Source organism: Ailuropoda melanoleuca, chromosome 1 (assembly GCF_002007445.2).
Source record: "Ailuropoda melanoleuca isolate Jingjing chromosome 1, ASM200744v2, whole genome shotgun sequence".
Taxonomy (NCBI): Eukaryota; Metazoa; Chordata; class Mammalia; order Carnivora; family Ursidae; genus Ailuropoda; species Ailuropoda melanoleuca.
Window position 1 is genome coordinate 112,549,103 of NC_048218.1, and position 18,310 is coordinate 112,567,412.

Here is an 18,310-nt window from a genome sequence, read left to right on the forward strand (position 1 = left end):
TGTATGTCCTCATTGGAAAAGTGTCTGTTCATATCTTCTGCCCATTTTGTGATTTGTTTATTTGTTTCTCGAGTTTGAGAAGTTCTTTGTAGATCTTGGATACCAGCCTTTTAATTGTAGCATCATTTCAAAGGCAGATGCTTAACTGACTGAGCCACCCAAGTGCCCCAATATGGTCATTTTTAAAAAGTAGTCTCCACAGCCAACGTGGGCTCAAACTCACAATCCAACGATCAAGAGTCAGATGCTCTACTGACTGAGCCAGCCAGGCACCCCTAATATGGTCATTTTCATTTTATGTATATTTTACCATAATGAAAAAAAAGAACATGATTGACCTATATGTACTAAGAAATAACTGCTACCAGGCTACACTGTGACATGAAAATAATAAAAAAAAATAGAGAAAAATTAACATCTTTATTGAAACAAGCTACCACATCCACAAGCCAAAAACCAAAAATCCTACATTCTGAACATTATGAAATCTTAGTACAGGGGATATCCCATAAGTAGACAAATGCCTCTGTGACTCTGAGCAGAGGAGAAGTGTTTCAGAATTTAATGTCTCCATCCTAAAAAGAAACAAAACAGAACAACACAGAAAACAAAAAATCTATCCAATGTCTATATGATCAGAGCACTAAAATCTACCTTTTATAGTCCAGCCTGTGAGAGGCATATAATAACAAGGAAAGGCCATTTCAACAATTCTTTCCACAAATAATTATTGACCATGAGCAATGTCCTAAGAACTAAGTACTGGAGAGGCAGCAGTTAATTAAAGAACCAAAATCATGTCCTTAGGGAGCTTATATTATAGTGAGGAAAAACAGACAATAAATAGAGTTTTTAAAGAAAATATGGACTATGTTAGTGGCAGGTCCCCAGGTTCAGCAAATTAGAACACAGGACAGTAATCGGTACATAATTACACTAAGAATTACTCAGTATTTATCTGAAATTCAAATAATGGGGCACCCTGTGTTTTTCCTGCTAACTATGGCAGTCCTGCTAATTAAGCATAACTCATTTAATCGGACAGTTTGATGGGTGGTGTTGAGAGGAGGAAGATTCAGGGACAGTTACATAAAAAATAAAAATGCGAAGGCATTTGATCAGAGGAAGGCATACAAGTTGACAAGATGATATGGAGAGAAAACACAAAGTGTTAGAGGTCATCACTACAGAACATTCCCATTTTGGTTCTACAGAATGGAGGTGAGATCAGAGGGCAGCTGGGTTTGAACAAATGGAATACAAAGTTCATTTGGTGGCAAACCCACAACCCGCACAGGGCATGCTGATGGCAATCTGATGAGGGAATAAGGTGCCCCTAAGACGTACACTGGATATAGAGGGGTCTCGTTCATGCTCTGTGACCAGCATGCTGAGGACAGGTATGGGCAGGGATTTGAAAGACATTTGGGCCACCAAGAAGTAATAAGGGAAAAGGTGAATCCTGGCTGAAAAAGCAAACTTGAGAGCGCCTGTTAAAAGTGCCCTGGACACTGAGGGTGGATTCTTCACCTACTACGCCAGCTCCCACGTGGGCAGAACCTCCAGTGGACAGCTGTGCATGTCTTGCCATCAGCTCAGCTGTTGGAAGTGAAAGAGACAGAAAGAGCCTCAAGGTCCTTCCTGGGGAGTCTGTGCCCACTGGTCTGACTGGGGCAGAACACCTCAGCGAGCCGGTACCTTCCACTGATCTCCAGCCCTCTGTCGGCCAAAGGGAAGGAGAAAGAGTCGCCATCTCCATTCTCCCTATGAGTTCATCATTTATCAGGTCACAATAGAACAAAACCATCACTGAAACTCCAGCTCCTGGACCTGGCAGTCTTGCCACAACAACTCAGACACAGTGACCAGAGACTAACACCTCTGCTTCCCATTTGGGATTGACGCCAATCTTAGATGTTTAAAGGTAACATTCACAAGGGTCACCGACACCCACCTTCCTTGCAGGTACTTGTGCTTGTCTTTTTCCCTCCATCATTTCATACCAACAACATTGTCCACAGTCTTCTGGCCTCTGCACCTGCTGGGCATGCACTTGAAGACATGCTTGACCTATTCCATATCCTTTTCCCCATGACACCAGTCTTGTTTTCCTTTGGAACATTTGAGAATTGAAGCTGTCTAGCTGGCTCACATCACTGTCCACTCAGCCCCTCATCACCCCATCCTGTTACTGCCATACGTCCATCAGCTTCGTCTCCACACGGTTTTCTGCCCTTCATTCATTCCCTTCTACATCTGCTCCTTCCTTTATTCAGTGATGCACACCTTTACACGTTAACACAGCCACATGACCTATGAGAAGCATCTACTCTGTGTCAGGTATGTGAGACATGCTTTCTAGTTACAAACCTGTTGAATCCTTGTGCTGACTATTATTAACCCACCCAATTATATGGCTGACACTAAGTCCAGCATTATTTCTACTGAATTATATTGTACTATATACAAAACTGAAATGAGATTCATTCCAAGCTTTCTAATTCAGACTCAATCACATAAGAAACACTTTCTTATCTATTGCCATCCATTTCTGAAGATTCTAGACAGAAAACAACAACAATAACAATAACAACTCATAAAAACCAGAAAGATATACTTAGGACAATTAGTTGATAATGGGGTTAACTGTCTCTTTGGACTGAATTATGTTACCACAAAAAAGTCATATCCGTGTCCTAACCCCCATATCTGTAAATGTGACCTGATCTGGGAATATGGTCTTTGCAGCTATAATTAAGGATCTTGAGATGGGATCATACTCAATTTAGGTTGGACCCAAATCCAATGACTGGTTTCCTTATAGGAGAAGGAAGAGAGAGAATTTTGACAGAGAGGAACATAGGAAAAGGTTATATGAAGGTGCAGGCAGAGAATGGAGGGTAGCCACCAGCCAAGAAATGCCAAGCATCCTGATGGCTACCAGAAGCTAGGAGAGAAACATGAAATGGAGTCTCTCTCAGATCGTCCAGAAGCAGCCAACCCAGCCTACATCTTGATTCCAGATGTCTGGCCTCTGGAACTGAGAGAATAAATCTCTGTTGTTTTAACTCACCCAGTTTGTGGTCATTTGTTATGGCAGCCCTGGGACACCAGAACACTATAAATAGAAACTGTTGTCCTCTCTTCAAAGATGTACCTGATTGATCATTAGTGTGAGCATTGAGCTCAATACAAGAGCAACACCTTGGGACATGCAGGGAAACCATTCTCTCTCTTTCCTGTATTTCCCTCTTGGGCACATTATTGTCTGTGCTAGACGGTGTGAGGCAGGGAATCCCCGTTCATGTGGCTGGCCGTCTAAGTGACTCTTGCAAATACATCATTTCTATGGGTGGTTTTGTTGGGTGTTGAAAGCACCCAATAAATATTACCTCTTTTCCTCTCTTTGAATGTTATACAAATTGAAAAACAAAGTTGATTATAAGATAGACAGAAACCAAAATGTGATCTTTAATATGACAAAGTCTAAGTTGAAGGATACAGAGTGTGGTTCGTGTGGGGACAAATGGACCCTGTATACCGAGCCACAGAACTAAGCACATTTGCTCACAGCGCTGGGCACTTCAGGCTTCCTCCTCCCTAGGGGAGCAGATGGAGCAGCAGAACACCTGCTCTCCACAGAGTAAAACGAGGAGCTGAAACAAGCTTAACGACTGCAATCTTTCTAAATTCTCCAATCAGAATGAGCCACACTTCCTCCCCTGGGACAATGTGAAAGGATAGGAGACACCTAGTGGGTCCCACCAAAGATGTTGCCTTGCCATGGAGGGAAGAAACATATCCTGCTATAAAATTTAAAGGTCTACATTGAAGAGGAGAGAGCTATAGAAGACCATAAAGACCTTTCCCAAGACAACTTTACCAGTAATTAACATAATTAAAGAATGCTAAAGTGTCCTGAAAACAAATGATCTACTTAAGGAAGAGTCACCAGTTCCTTTCTCAATGCCCCAACAGCATTTTGCCTTTATATTTAAAGTAGAATTTTGCAAACAGTGCTACATATATTGATCTATGTGTTTAACTTTCCCATTAGACAGTGAAAACACTTACATATTTTATTGATGTCTATACTCTTAACACATTGCATGATTTTGAAATTATTTCCTTAATTAACATTTTTTCTCTCCCACTGAATTATTAGCTCTACACAACATGCTTCGCATTCCTGGAAATTAAAGAGTAATATGAAGGAGTGTCTGGCTCAAAAGGTTGGGTGTCCGACTCTTGATTTCTGCTCAGGTCATGATCTCAAGTTGTGGGATCCAGCCCCACATCCAGCTCCTCACTGAGCATGGAGCATGCTTGGGATTATTTCTCTTTCTCTCCCTTTCCCCGCACCACCCCCCTTCTCTCTCCCTCTCTCCCAAAAAAAAAAGTGATGCAAAGTAAATGTTTGACATCTTTAATTTAAATTTTATAATATAAGCATAAAGGAATAAAAACACAAAGTGTGGTTTATGACACAGAAATGATCTAATGATATATAAAGAAAATATAAGACACCGGGAAAATGGTAGGGTATAACTGGAAAGATGAATAAAGGACATCCTTGAAATAAGGTGAAAATCTAAACATGCCCGAGCTGTGATGTATTAATTTGCTACAATCCTCTGGCCACTAGGTTGTTTGAGAGCAGTTTGTGTAGGAAGAACAGGTCCAGATGATGATCTGAGGGGCTGGCCACTCAAATGTGGATCCAGACCCATACATCCAAGTTGGAGGTGGTAGCTTAAAAATTGCACTGCTATGGCACACCTGGGTGGCTCAGTTGGTTGAACGTCTGCCTTCGGCTCAGGCCATGATCCCAAAGTCCTGGGATTGAGTCCTGCATCGGGCTCCCTGCTCTCCCTCTGCCAGCAGCTCCCCCTGCTTGTGCCCTCTCTTTCTCTGTGACAAATAAATAAATAAATTTTCAAAAAAAAAAAAAAACAAAAGCAAACTGCACCAATAGAAACTCACTCACTCATCCACTCATTTATTCATTCAACAAACACTTTATTGAGCACCTATTTTGTATCAGACACTGGCATTATCTGCATATGGGAGGTAGCTGGGCATATGGGTTTATAGGTTTTCCCTTATAGGATTACTAGGAATGTCTTCATCTTAGTTTGCTTATCCTATTGTGTGATTTCGCTGACATGGGCTTACTGCAGCCCCTACTCTGCCCATTGGCTCATCACGGGGTGGGGGGTGGGGGCAGTTGGTAGGTTGTAGAAATGTGTCCTTTTGATTCTTCAACTCCTTTAAAATTACCCATTTTCATTCAAAGAAAATAGAATAACTTTGTTTTTATGAAAGATTCTCATATTTTTTATAAAGTTAATAATGCATGCTTATTTTTAATAAACTCATATAAAATTCCTGAGGGTTTTAAAGGGGTGGGGTGGGGGAATGGGCTAGCCCAGTGTTGGGTATTAAAGAAGGCACGTATTGCATGGAGCACTGGGTGTTATACGCAAACAATGAATCATGGAACACTACATCAAAAACTAAGGATGTACTGTATGGTGACTAACATATCATAATAAAATTTTAAAAAAGAACACACATAAATAAATAAATAAATAAATTTGAATTAAGTATTACATTTGTCATCTGAAGTACTACTTGAAGTGGTATTATTATAATTTTATATAGCTTAACATCAATTAAACCTAAAAATATATTCTAAAGTACTATTGTTCATAAAAATATATTTAATGTTTTTAACTAGAGTCCTCACATCTACAAATTAATTTTTTTCTATTGTATTTTATTTTTTTAGCTTATTAGGTTAGGGTTTTTTTAAATATTTTATTTATTTGTTTGACAGAGAGAGAGAGGAAGAGACCACAAGCAAGGGGAGCATCGGACAGAGGGAGAGGGAGAAGCAGGCTCCCCGTCGAGCAGGGAGCTCCATGCGGGGCTCAATCCCAGGACCCTGAGATCATGATCTGAGCTGAAGACTGACACTTACTTAACTGACTGAGCCACCCAGGTGCCCCTAACTTATTAAGTATTTTAATTACAGTATGGTTAACATACAGTGTTATATTAGTTGCATAGTGATTCAACACTTTCATATATTACCTGGTGCTCATCACAAGTGCACCCCTTAGTCTTCAATACTTATTTTGCCCATCCCCCCACCCCCCTCCCCTCTGGTAACCATCAGTTTGTTTTCTATAGTTGAGTCAGCTTCTTGGTTTGTCTCTCTCTTTCTTATTTTTTTTCTTTGCTCATTTGTTTTGTTTCTTAAATTCCACCTGTGAGTGAGAGCAAATGGTATTTGTCTTTCTCTGACTAATTTCATTTAGCATTATACTCTCTAGCTCCATCCATGTTGTTGCAAATGGCAAGATTTTGTTCCTTTTTATGGATGAATAATATTCCATTGTATAATATACCACATCTTCTATATCCATTCATCTATCAATGGACACGGGCTGCTTCCATTTCTTGGCTATTGTAAGTAATGCTGCTATAAACATGGGGGTGCATGTACCCTTTGGAATTATGTTTTTCTATTCTTTGGGTAAATACCCAGTAATGTGATTAGTGGATCATATTTTTTATTCTATTCATTCTATTTTTAATTTTTTGAGGAGCCTCCATACTGTTTTCCACAGTGGCTGCACCAGTTTACATTTCTACTAACAGTGCACAAAGGTTTCTTTTTCTCCACATACTTGCCAACAACACCTGCTGGTTTTATGTTTTTGATTTTAGCAATTCTGATAGGTGTAAGGTGATATCTCGTTGTGTTTTTGATTTGTATTTCCCTGATGATGAGTGGTGTTGAGTATCTTTTCATGCATCTGTTGGCCATCTGGATGTCTTCTTTAGAGAAATGTCTATTCATGTCTTCTGAACATTTTGTAATTGGATTATTTGGTTGTTGTGTGTTGAGTTGTATAAGCTCTCTATATATTTTGGATGCTAATCCTTTATTAGATATGTCATTTGCAAATATCTTCTCCCATTCCTTAGGTTGCCTTTTAGCTTTGTTGACTGTTTCCTTCACTGTGCAAAGATTTTTATTTTGGGATAGTCCCAATAGTTTATTTTTGCTTTTATTTCTCTTGCCTCAGGAGACATATCTAGGAAAATGTTGCTATGGCCGATGTTAGAGAAACTGCTGCCTGTGATCTCTTCTAGGATTTTTATGGTTTCAAGGCTCACATTTAGATCTTTAATCCACTTTGAGCTTATTTTTGTGTATGGTGTAAGAAAGTAGTCCAGTTTCATTCTTTTGCATGTTGTTGTCCAGTTTTCCCAACACCATTTGTTGAAGACATTGTCTTTCCCTCATTGCATATTCTTTCCTGCTTTGTCAAAGATGAGTTGACCATATAATCATGGGTTTGTTTCTGGGCTTTCTATCCTGTTCCATTGATCTACGTGTCTATTTTTGTGCCAATACCATACTTTTTTTGATTACTCTATGAATTAAATTTTTTAAAATATTAATTGTCATATTTCTGTTTTTCATTCTGCCACTGTTTTGGCTCTCATGAAAATATCCACAAGTTTACCTCTCACAATCACAAATAAATATTTTCCTGACAGCAATAAAGATTGGAAAATATACTTAGATAGGTTTTAATGCAAAAGTATGTAAGTTGGTAAAATTTTGCTTGTAAGGGGAAAGTGTTTTCCAAAATCTGATAGGAGAACATTCAAAAACTGTAATAATTAGCACTCCATTGTAGGTAAGAACAAGTCAATGTGGTAAAAGGAAATGAGTTTACCATAGAGATATGATTTAAATGTGTAATCTTCCACTTCCGAATTATGGAGACTTGGGTGGGTATTTTCCACCTATGGCCTGAGTTTGTCTCCTATCCTGGCATCTATAATCTCAGTTTGCTGGGCCTACCTGTGTACATGCTTCTGTCCTGGGGCCCAACCCATTAAAGTTTTCTGCTGGATTGTTTATTTTTCAAGTTTTTATAAACTTGTTTTGAAGTACCACTGATACAGAAAAGTAAATAGACCATAAGTGAATTGCTGCATGAATTTTTGCAAAGGAACAACTATGCAAAGTCCCAAGATTGAGAAACAGAATAATACAAGCTTTACGGAAGTCCATCGTTGACCACTCCTTACCTTCATCGGGACTGCTTTCAAAGTAGCCCCTTGACTTATAACCATATATTGGTTTTACCTCTTTTTGAGGTTTATGTAAAGGTCTTTGAACTCTTTCCTTTAACACCAATTTTTTAAAAGACTTACTAATTTTGTTGGGGGTTGTAGTGGTACATTGATAATGGTTGCTGCATAATAATCATTTTTTTAATCTATCACAATCTAATTCTTCCCTTGTTGATAGGTATTTAAGTTTTTCATTTGTCAAATGCAGTTATTTCTTCAATGAACCATCTCGTCTATGTTTTTATTTGTAATTTTATATGATAAGCCTTATAAATACCCTTGCATTGCTTATATAGTTAGGCTTGGAATGTTAGGGTCAAGTTTGGAATTCCAAAGTGCTGTATCAGCAAAGACTCCACAACCTGCCTGCAAGGGAGCAAGTTGCTGCACCAGAGGCAGCATTGTTCCTCTTTTTTATTTTTTTCATTTTGTCTATTATGGGAAGTCTATCATAGCAGTACCACACTGTAGTTATCCTTTTTATTTTGCTGGTAGGCAGCTAATGATGAGGTTACATATATTTGTCAAGTGTCTGTTCCACCCTTTTGCCTATCTTTATTACATTTTTAGTATTTGCAGACATCTTTGTACTAGGATGTATATCTTCATTACCTTAATGTTTTCTTTTGATAAATAAAAGTTTATAATTTAAATATGATACAAATTATTTTTTATTTATTTTTATTTTTAAAAAGATTTATTTGAGAGAGAGAGTGAGGGAGAGAGAAAAAGAGCATAAGCTGGGGGAGAGACAGATGGAGAGGAAGAAGTAGACTCCCCACTGAGCAGGGAGTCTGACATGGGGCTGGATCCTGGGACCCTGAGATCATGAACTGAGCCAAAGGCAGATGCTTAACCAACTGAGCCACCGAGGTGCCCCTAAATTATTTTTTTTATTTTATGGTTAGTTTTCTGTTTGGATATCCTCTTCATGAAATCTTTACCAATGCTGAGATCCTAAAGACATTTATTCTTTTATGTTTTTTAACATTTCCTATTTACACCCACAACACATCTGGAATTGATGATGTTTACTTTTTTGGCATAGAACAAGATTAATTTTCTTCCAAATAAAGATTTAATTGACCCAATACACTTCATTGAAAAGAACACTATTTTTTCCATTGCAATACAATATCACCTTTGTCCTAAAACTAATATTTTTATATTGATAAGTGTTTTCTTAACCTCACTATTGACAAACCATTGACCCATTTCTCTCTCGAGTGTGTGTGTGCATGCACACACATGCATGCTCCACTACCATGCTGTCTTAAATACTGTCACTTTTAAAAATATACAATATTACCTCTTACTTGTTAGGATGGCTATCAAAACAGAAAATAACAAGTGTTAGCCATGATGTGGAGAAGTTGGGGGGATTATTGGTGGAGTTGCTGGTACAACTGTAAAATGCTAAAATTGAAAACATTATAGATGTTCCTCAAAAAATTAAAAATACACCTTTCATATGACTCAGCAATTCCACTTTTGGGTAAATATCCAGAAGACTTGAAAGCAGAGTCTTGAAGAGGTATTTGCACATCCTTATTCGTAGAAGCATAGCATAGCCAAGAGGTAGAATTAACCCAAATGTCCACCTATGGATGAATAGATTTAAAAAAATGTTATATGCACACAATGGAATATTAGTAATCAACCTTTAAAAGGAATAAAATCCTGTCACATGCTACCACATGAATGACACATAAGGCTATTTGCTAAGTGAACTAAACCAATCACAAAAAACAAATACTGTGATTCCACATATATGAGTTATCTAAACAGTTAAATCCGGAGAAACAGAAAGTAGAATGGTAGTTACCAGGGGCTGTGGGAAGGGAGGAAAGGCCAGCTGTGTCATAGGTATAGAGTTTCAGATTAACAAGATGAAAAAATTTTAAGGACTTTTTTCCATGTTAATGTGAATATACTTTCTACTGAACTGTACACTTAAAATGATTCAGATGCTAAAGTTTATGTTGTTTTTTACCACAATTAATGTTTTGAAATATGCAATATGATAAATTTGTGTCTTTAACATTGTTTTAGCTATTGGAGCCCTGGGAATTCCTATGCATTTTTTAATCATCTTATGAATTTCTACAGAAAAATATTTGGTGAGGTTTTGGTTGGATTGATTGCATTCTATAGATCAGTTTTAAAAAACAAATTTTTACATCTACAGTTTTAAGCTTTTAATTATTGAAGATATTATATACCTTTGTTCATGTATGATGTTTAATTTCTCTGGTATACTTGTAGATTTGGGAGTACAAGTCCCATATATCTTTTATTACATTTATTCTTAAATGTTTATTTCCAAATACTAATGTGATCTTTTTAATCTCTTTTTTATTTGTTTCTTGTACGTAGAAATACTAATGATTTTATGTTGATATCATACTGAGCAATTTTGCTAAATTCATTTATAAACCTGATAGCTCACTTATTGATTATTTTGAATTTTCTGTGTATTCAACTATGTCATCAGCAATATAACAGGCTTTTTTTTTAAGATTTTATTTACTTATTTGAGAGAGAGAGTGTGTGTGTGTGTGTAAGCATGGTGAGGAAGAGGGACAAACAGACTTCCACTGAGTATGGAGCCCAACTTAAGGCTTGATCTCAGGACCCTGAGATGATGACCTGAGCCAAAATCAAGAGTCTGGCACTTAACCAGCTGAGCCTCTAAGGTGCCCCAATATGACAGGGTTTGTTTTACTTCCTTTCACCTCATTTATTTCCTTTCCTTCTTACTTAGGTTAGGCCTTCCAGTATAATGTTGAATGCAAGTGTGAATGGCAGATATACTTTTTGTTACAAATTTCAGTATAATGTAGTTGTTTTACTTATTTTGTTTCTGTACCTTAGTCTGGATATTTTTGATTGGTCTGTATACTGCAGCCAATAATAATACACAACTAAAAACAATTAATAATGGGGCACCTGGGTGGTGCAGTCAGTTAAGTATCCAACTCTTGTTTTCTGCTCACGTTGTGATCTCATGGTCCTGAGATTGAGCCCCACACGGCTCTGTGCTCAGTGGGGAATCTGCTTGAGGTTCTCTCTCCCTCTCCATCTCCCTCTGCCCCGTCCCAACTCACACATGCTCACTTGCTCTCTAAAATAAATAAATAAATCTTGAAAAATAAATAAAGTGAAAACAATAATAATTAGGCCACTTCCATAATCTCGTTTATTGTAACTCATCTGTTGATAAACCCACCAATTGAGTTCTTAATTGCTGGAAAATATTTTTTCAGTTCAATAACTTTATTTATTTAATTAGCTATGTAACAGTTATATGGTAAACCTCTTTTTTTTCAAATATCTATTCTGTAATCAAAGTTTTGGGGGTTTTTTTGAAGATTTTATTTATTTTGAGAGAGAGACAGAGAGAGCAGGAGCAAGGAAGAGGGACAGAGGGAGAGGGAGAGTCAGACTCCCCCCTGAGCAGGGAGCCTGATGTGGGACTTGATCCCAGGACCCTGGGATCATGACCTGAGCTGAAGGCAGACACTTAACTGCTTGAGCCACCAGGCACCCCTAATCAAAGATTTTTGAAGTCATTTCCTCATAACTGCAGTACTTGGATCACCTGTGTATTTGCTGCTATTGTCTTATTTTTTCTTGGTTTTGGTCATGGGGTCCTGTATCTTGGAATGTGTGGTAATTTTACTTTAATGCTAGGTGTTGTTCATGAAAAATTGTGCACATGTATATATATGTTGAAGAGAAAAAAACATAAGATTGTTCATAGCAGCAACCTTTATGACAGCTAAAACCTGAACACATTATAATGCTATCTGGTATAGGATAAATAAATTATGATTCTTTTATACAATGGACTGCAAAAAGAAATGAGAATGAACAAAGTGTTATTACATGTGACCACAAAGATGAGTTGCCACAAAAACAAAGCAAAGAAAAAGAAAAGCTGTAAGTAAGAGTATTTTCTGTATTATTCATACATATAGGGGTGTACAAACAGGCAAATTAAACTGAAAATTTTAGAAATCACCATGACAATTACTTTTGGATAGATGGAGTTCTTGAGTGGGGGTTTCTGAGATGCTCCGATGTGGTCATATTCTTAAACCACAGACTGAGCACATGTACGCTCACTTCATGAAATATCATTGTCCTGGACACTTACAGTTTGTGAAGTTTTTTGTATACACATTAAAGTTAGATCAATTTGGAAGGAAGAAATGCACTCAGACATGTCTCTCACATCAAGCTGAGTAAAATCCAAATGCCAGATGACAATGTGGTGGTAAGGCTGCAGAAAAACAGGAACTCTTATGTAAAACATTGACTGTGAAGAAGAGAAATTGGCACTGTCTAGCAAAATTTAATCTGAGTCACAATTTAGCTGAAAAATCCTGCCTTCTGGGTGTGTATCCCAGAGGCAAACTGTCAAATACATAAGATAACGTATGCATGAATTTCTCCTGTGAATTTGTTTATTTATTTATTTATTTATTTATTTATTTATTTATTTATTTATTGAGACAGGAGGGGCAGAGGGAGAGGGAGAGAAAGATTCTCAAGCAGACTTCACGCTGAGCGAGAAGCCAGATGTGGGGCTCAATCCCATGACCCTGAGATCATGACCTGAGCCAAAACCAAGAGTTGGATGCTCAACTGACTGAGCTATCCAGGTGCCCCAACATATGTTGCTTTGTAATTAGGAAATAAAAATAGCAATAATGAAACAAGCATTAAAGTAGAAATTCAAGCTTTTCTTTTGACCCATCATAGCTAAGGTCTCTAAAATAACATACAAATTCTTGTGATATATGTAAGTAGAAGACATCTCATTCATGGGAAATGAATGATGCTCATGTTTGTCTTAAAGGTTTATTTCTCCATTAACATTTGGTTAATTCTGCATTATTTTGTTTTGTTTTGCCATATGAATGGTTTATATTCCTGTTTGTGTATTCAAAGTATAAATTTATTTTTATTGCAGGTTATATAAAATATATAGTTGCACATTATTTAAAGTGGCTCCATAATGATAAATATAAAACTTTAAAGACATAAATTGCAGTTAGGAAAATGTGTTTTATCCATACAATTTTTATTCAATTTGATTGAAATTCTATTGAAACTTAACCAGTGTTCTAACCCAGGAGACAAAAGAGCAGAATAATGGCAAAAATAACAGGGACAGGGCTCTGGAGAAAGGGAAAGTCTCTGAAAACATGCCCATATTTTCTTTATGGAAATGTTGTGGCAAAGTGATGAATTACAGAAGTGTCTTATAAAAATCATTTGACATCTGTTTAGGGAGATTTTTACCTCTGCAGTCATAATTACGTTGTGTTTAATTGAAATTTGTTAAACAAAAAATTGGAGCAAAACTTTTCCTAGCCAGCTGTTGAGCGGTAACGAGATAGTATGTTTCCCATCATTGTTTAATTTCCCTTCAAATATGGAATCTGTTGATGTCAGTTTCTTTAGGAAGGAGAGACGCCTCACTTGATGTGCCCTAAAATTTCGTTTGCATTGAATTGAGTTTCACATTTATTTTCTAACTGAATTTGACAAATTTGTGTTAACAGAATGATCAATTGTTGATTTGTTCCTAGGGTTCTATCAAAATTTACCTTTTTGAGTAACACCTATGTGTAAAAAAGCTAATACAATTCAGCAGCTAAATCCCACTAAAGCAATGGGGGACAGCTATCTAGCCCAGCTGGAGAGATACAAGCAATCATGGTATCCAGACCATCCTGTCTGGAAGCCTTAATTTTGGCCACTTACAAGAATGGTTTCCACGTGCATGGAATTCAATAGAGCTCATGGTCAGAAAAGTAGACTTCTGTGACCTGCTACTGTGTGATCCTTGGTGGCACTTTTTCCTGGCTGAATGTGACCTTAGATGGATGCCTACAGTTCTAGTTTTCTTTATGACAGTTACTTTATTTATAAAAATCAGAATAATGGAAATAATAATATACCCACGAGACTTAGACCATCAAGTGAGCACATACATATGGCACTTTGTAAAGCCATCGTTCAAAACTTGAAAATTTTTATAGCACTCAACTGTGTATTGCTTATACCTTAAGCACTATTTAAGTGCAAACCAGTGTTAGCAGTATTAATGCTGAGTCTTGCCTCCGTATCTCTGGAATTAGGCCATTTTTCTCTTTACCCACCTAAACATCTGCTTGCTTTGTCTTCGCTGAGCTCCTCATTCACATCCAGCTCTCGGTACCAGATTCATTAGTTCCGTTCCTCCTTGCATCACTTAACAAATATTGCTTGAGTATCATCTATGTGCCATGATCTCTGGGCACTGGCTTCTCCTTGCTCATCACAGTGTTTTGCTGCTCACACTTTATTTCTTTCAACTCCCACATACTTTTTATATTTGCCTCCCTACTCCAAGCATTCTGACTTGGTTCAGAAGAGCCACCCCTGCATTCACGACTGCTCTGCAAAATAATTCCCCTGACCCGATATCTTGTCTGCCTTCTAATGTCTGAGAAACAAAACAAGGAGCTCTGAGAAATGCTGTGCATTAACAGGGAGCTCCGAAGATGTTTTCAGGAAAGTCAATAGGGAACGGTAGAGGAAGATGGGAAATTATCACTGCCTCTACTTTCATAACAAAAAATGGCAATGCTCCCTGAAATTCTTGCAGACAAGCAGATAGAGCCAAAACAATTGAAAAACGAATGCTAACAGTAGGCATAAACTAATAAAGTCTAGTTGATACTGCATTTATGAAATTTACGATCTGAAGGCTAGACTGACCCTTTCGTAATTAATAGATTAGTCTTCATGTGGATAAGCACGCAGGCCAGTAGGATGCAGAGTATCAGGCAAACAGATGGAGTGCCTTGGGCAATCGAACACTCTTTGCATGGCCATGGCTGAGTACATTTTGACAGGCAAGAAACTCCACCATAAGCACCTAGAAAACTAGGCAAAATATATGAAATAACTGTTTTCAGACATCAGCCAACAGGCAGTACAAGACTGTAATCCCTGAAAGGAAACAAATGGAGTGAACATCATCATGATTACCTCGGTTCTGCCTGGAGGCACCTTCCGCATGGCAGCAAGGGGAGGGGAAGCCTGAAAGGAAACCAGCAGTTTTTTTCTGAGCTGAAGGGAGAGATCAGAGTTGGAGCTACGAAGGTAGCTGGAATTTGCAACAGACTAGGATTCTGCATAGGTGTTCCCCTTTACTATTCGGCTGTGGATGTACAGGTCAGGATCTCAAGAAAAGAGTACCCGAGAAAGAACAACTACTTGGAGCTGTGGGCTGAAAAGCTAGCAAAGTTTGCACAAGAAGATGTTCAAGTTCCAAGCAGCCGGAGGATGAAATCTTGTTGAACCCATGGTGACAGGAGAGAACCCAGAATGTCCATACCCTAAGAGAAACAGGAGCCAAGCATTTGTTCACAGAAGTAGGAACCCCCGAACACTAGATAGGCCAGTGAGGAGGTTGAACTACGATTTTTCAGTGAATGTGAGCTAGGGCATTTGCACTTCTCTGAAGGCTCTTCCTCCAGAAACCCCATTAAGACCCACAAGAAAATTTGGGGAGAATTGTAAGAAAGCTCCTCCATGGTGCAGGAGCCTGGGGGTGGGGGAAAGCAATGCTCAGACGTCTCCCTGACTCATGTCCTCCATGGAGAAAAGATAATCTCCAGACAGAAGGCCATCCAAATGGGTGGGCTGGTGGCATCCTACTGCAGTTGGGAAAAGGGAACGGGACCACCACTGTAAGCCACCCAGACCTGTCTCCTGTCCCTCTGGGGAACAAAAATGTTATCTTCAGGGGGATATGGCATCATTATCGTGAGGGTGCTGGGAATAATAGGGATAGAAAAATAGTTCTGATCCATGGGACCCAGCATTACACCTCGAGGAAGAGCACGAACACTGCTTTACAGAGCCCAAGACTGAGGCAAGAATAGAACATTAGAGAGAACTCGTTACCCCTCTGGCTGCTGCAAATGGCAATGGTTGAGTAAAATAGCAGTGGAATAAACACAGGGGTGTGCAAGGGACAGCCTCTCTAGAGGGCAGTGAGAAAGACAAGACACAGAGGTCAGTGAGGGGCTTTCACTAAATGAATTTGAAAAATGTAAAAACCCACAAATGTAAAAACCCACAAATGTAAAAACCAACCCAGCTCCTGATAAAATTAACATCAATACACATGCGCACTAAGGGCTCTCAGAAGGAAAAGTATACTCAACTTCAAACATACAAATACTTACCTCAATATTTTTTGTACAATGGGTCTGATTTTCAGCGAAAAATTATGGTGCATAAGAAAAGGCAGGGAAACGCAGTCTGAGATTATTAAGCAATCCTCAGAACTGCCCTGAGATAGGAAGCAGAGGACGCATCTATGGGGCAGGGAACTGCTGGGAACATGTCAGAGGTTCCAATGCCATGATTCTCAGCTGGGGCGGGGAGCTGCTGCCCCCACCAGGGGACATCTGGCAATGTCTGGAGACATTCTGATCAGCTCAACTAGGGGGCTGCTACTGGCCTCCAGAGGGTAGAGGCCAGACAGGCTGTAAAGTATCCTGCAAAGAACAGCCCCTGAAGACAAAAAATTATCCAGTCCCAAATATCAACAGTGCTCTGGTTGAGAAATTTTGCTCTAATAAAAAAGTAAAGAAAAAGTAAGAGAAATACAAAGTATAAGAAAGAATCCATTGAAGGTGCTAGAAATTAAAAAACAAAAACAAAACAAAACAAACAAACAAAAAACACAGTAATGGGGGGGGGGGAAAGGATGTGTTTGATGGGCTCATTCATAGACCCAAGGAAAAAAATCAGTCAGGTTAAAGATAGGCCAATAGAAATAACCCAAACTAAAAAGCAAAAAGAGAAACAAGAGTGGAAAGACCACCAAAGAAGGGGGCATTTAAGAATTGTGGGAATTTAGCCAATAAAATTGGAATCAGCAGATGAAGTAAAAGAGAGAAAAGACAGGACCATTTCAAACAATTTTGGCCAAGAATTTTCCAAAATTTCTGACATACAAGAACTGCAGTCCAAGAATCTCATAGAATTTCAAGGAAAATGAGTATCAATGACACAAACACTCAGGAATCACATTCAAGTTGCTAAAAATCAAAGGCAGTGAGCACCTTGCAGGGGCATACGTATTAAACTTGGAAAGATACAAAGAAGGGCATGATGTCTGCCCATGGATATAACATGGAAGTTTGTTAACACTACTTTACACTAAAATACAGTTACGATGGTAACGTTCATGGTATGTTCTTTTTTTCACCACAATAAAAGGACAAAATTAAAATATTTTTCAAAAGCTTAAGAAAAAATATTGAAGAAACCAAAGAGAGACCCATTACATAGTGCGAATTCTGAACGGCAGTCATATACCTGCAAAGAGATGAGAGTTGGTTTGGGGGGGGGGGCGGGGGCACAAAAAATCTTCTCTGTTGCCATGGTCTGTAGCCATGAAAAAAAAAATGTTTGTACTGAGAAAATGTTCTCCTCTGGTATTTAACTTTCATATTTAAGGAGAAATTTAAATTTAGTTAATTTTTCTTTTAGGGGGAAGGCATCGTAATAATGAAAAGAAGGTTGCCTAGACCACTCCCTATAGAAGAATAAGGATAAGCCTCATCTGAAGAAATCTGTCTATAAGTACTCCCAGCAGAGAGGCCTTAACTGAGTATCTCAGGATGAACTCATTGTGGCTTTCCCAGGGTCGAGGTGCACCAGTAGGCTTCACTACATAGAACGACTCTGAGAACACATCTCCAGATGGGAAAACAGGTCAGCCCTGGTGCCAAGCCCCAGCTACACCAGCTCTCAGGTTGGAATCCCTCCTTGGAGATTGTACAGCAAAGTTACTGCGAATTGACTGATGATAATTATCTTGAAAAAGCGGTTTTAGTAAACAGTTCCCCAGACCTGGTGATTCAGAAGGCAGCTTAGAACTGATAGTCTGTTAATGAACTCTTAAGTTGTGGTTATGTTTTTTAAAGGGTTTTTAATCCTTGGAGACACCTGATTCCACTTACAGGTGGAATTACAGGATATCTGTGATTTACTCTAAAAGGTTGGGGGGGGGGGTAGGAAGTGGGCAGAACCATGAATTAAACAGGATTGGCCAGAAGCTGAAAATCACTGA